Below are 2720 nucleotides of genomic sequence, written 5' to 3' on the forward strand. Positions count from 1 at the left end.
GGGAGGGAGGGAGGGAGGGGCCAGAACCTTGACCTTGGACCTCCAAGTCTCCAGAACTGTTTGAGATAAATTGTTTTAAAGCCTTCCAAACTAGCCAAGCATGGTGATCCATGCCTTTAATCCCAGCACTTGGGAAACAGAAGCAGGCAGACCTCAGTGAGATCAAGGCCAGTCTGGTCTACCTATCCAGTTCTAAGTCACAGGGAGACCCTATCCCAAAAAGAAACCCCACACACCAAAAAAATAGGGAACGCCGAGCATGGCCTTTGATCCCAACACTTGGAGACAGAGGCAGGTGGATTTTTGCAAGTTTGAGGCCACCCTGGTCTACATAGTGAGTTCCAGGCCACCTGGGGCTACAGGGAGACCCTGTCTCAAAAAACAAAACAAAACAAAACAAAAAAGGTATTAATTGCCTGAAAGGCAGAGGATGGTAGTTGAGCTATTTGGGAAGCTTGAATCCAGGAATTCAAGGCCAGGAATATAGCAATACTCAGTGTCTAAATACATAAATAAATAATTGTGAAAGGCTCATGAAAGGTAAAAGCTCAAAGCAATCTTGATTATGACAGAAACAACCACCTAAACCTTTGACAAAAGCTAGACAGAGGCTGGAAGGGCTCCTTTAAACCATGCAAGCTTAACCTGCAGCAAGAAAGAGAAAGCCAAGACCCTCCACCTTCTGAGAGAACTAGAAGAGCAGCAGGACGCAAAATTGAATTAATCCGGCTTCAGGAACCAAAGGACTGGTTATGGGAGTTCCCCGAGCAAAGCCTGGAAACAGGTCAGAGGAAAGCTGTAACATTTTTTAAATTGTAAAAGCCTGGGATAAAATAAAAATAAGGTTTTCAAAGCTTTCATTTACAAATACAAAGCACCATATAATTGCAAATTAGTACTGATGAGTTTGAATTTTCTTAACCAAAATGAGAAAATTCCTTAAGCTACCAGATGGAACCCAGGTTTGTCTTTAGAATCACTGAAGAGTATGGCAAGAACCAACTCAGTGCTTCCAACAACCAACAACTAAACCTTGGACTCCATGTGTGCAAAATCCTAGGCTTAATTCAAAAACGGTTTGTTCAACAGCAGTTGGTACCTAATTAATGGGAGGATGGAGAAGAGGATGAAAGGATGAGTGGCAGGTGCCAGGCTACACAATCTTGCCTGAGAAAAAAATCTCATTTCTGCAATGCTAAGTCTACTAGACTTTGCAATACAAAAATGAGACAGCATGGCACAAAATTAGCTGAACCAGCCACAGTACTCTAATAAAGTACTTTCAGAAGCAATTTTTAAAAACTTTCTTGTTTGTTTTGTGTTTTCGAGGTTAAGACTTTCCCTGTATGGCAGGCTGACCTGGAACTTGTGACCTTCCAGTCTCTACCACTAGGACTGAGTGCAGAGGTTACTGAAGTCTTACCCCATCACACCCAGCTTAATTGTTTTGATAGATGTTTAATCTCAACCTATGAATCACACCCAGAAAACCAAGTGCCATGCAAGTATCTGGGGCAAAAAACTGTCACAACCAAAAGTTCTTCAAATACCTATTTTCTTGCAAAAATCACTTCACATTCTAAGCAAAACCAGAAGAAAATGCTTTGATAGAAAAAGAAACCAGGTGATACTGACAAAGGGAAACTGTAGAAAACAGACACCTCAAGACCAAGTAGCTGGCTAGGATACTCCGTGTCTCCTTTTAACTAGCAGATGTGTCATCAGGTCTAAGACTTCGCACAACCTTGAGTGCCCAAAGCTATTAACTTTTGAATGAGTTAAGGGTGAAGTTCTACATTCCAAAGTAACCCTGATAAGGTCAACTCTAACGCTGTACAGAATGATAAATTTCTAAGCCTAATAGGCCTTTCATAACTTCCATAAGAGTCACGTTCAAGGAAGACCGACGCAGATAAACGGAACAGGAGAGACCTCAATCCAACAGCACTCAAACACAAAACAAAACAAACAAGGCTCCCACCCAGATTCTAGCCTTCCCTTTAGTGAGAAGAAAACTGCCTGAGGGAGGTCACATGGCCCATCAATGACAGCTCAAACCTGACTGTCTGCGGACTCGGGTCCCAGGTCCCCACACATCCCCTGGCTGCCTCGGTTCACGGATAACCCAAACGTCAGCGGGGACGGCATCTTCCCCGTCACGGCTCCGAGCGCTGCAAAAAGAAGCCTCACAGCTAAGGCAAATGCCCAGAAAGCCCGTAGGGGTGCCCTTCTTCCTCCGGAGCCTGCCCTCTTCTACCCTCGGACAACCAAGAAACCACAGCCTGAATGAAGGCCGAGCTCCTCTCCGCTGTCCAGCTAATGGGACACGCACGGCCAAACGAAGGAAATTCTTCGCCTTAAAAGTAGTCGCACTCCAACGTCAATTCTGTCAAGAACGGGGGCAACAGGGGACCCGGGTCCCCTGAGGGACAGGCATGCCAGAAAGGTTGGGAGGTCGGAGCAGCGGCTTCTAAGATTACTTGGTGCAGCCTTTGTGGGGACGGAAGCCGAGCCCAGGGCTTTCCATCCCCGCTCCCCTCGGGCTGGCCCTGAACTGGGTCCCGCGCCGGGATGGAGCGCAGCACCTGGGGAGGAGCGCGAACCCAGCACACGCCACGCAGCGCCCGCAGCCGGCGGCCGTTCCCGGGACGCTCGCTCCCCGCCGCGCGGCCTGACCCGAACGCCCGGCCCGGCCAGCCCAAGGCGGCAGCGGGGACCGA

The 2720-nt window shown here is 47.8% G+C and overlaps 1 protein-coding gene across 1 annotated transcript in view; it reads right to left on the minus strand.

The window, feature by feature from the left end:
- The window catches only part of Slc23a2 (solute carrier family 23 member 2), a 100361-nt gene that overhangs the window by 96986 nt on the left and 655 nt on the right, over positions 1 to 2720 (minus strand). The window lies entirely within an intron of this gene.

This window comes from Nannospalax galili, unplaced genomic scaffold (assembly GCF_000622305.1).
Source record: "Nannospalax galili isolate Female #2095 unplaced genomic scaffold, S.galili_v1.0 scaffold118, whole genome shotgun sequence".
NCBI lineage: Eukaryota > Metazoa > Chordata > Mammalia > Rodentia > Spalacidae > Nannospalax > Nannospalax galili.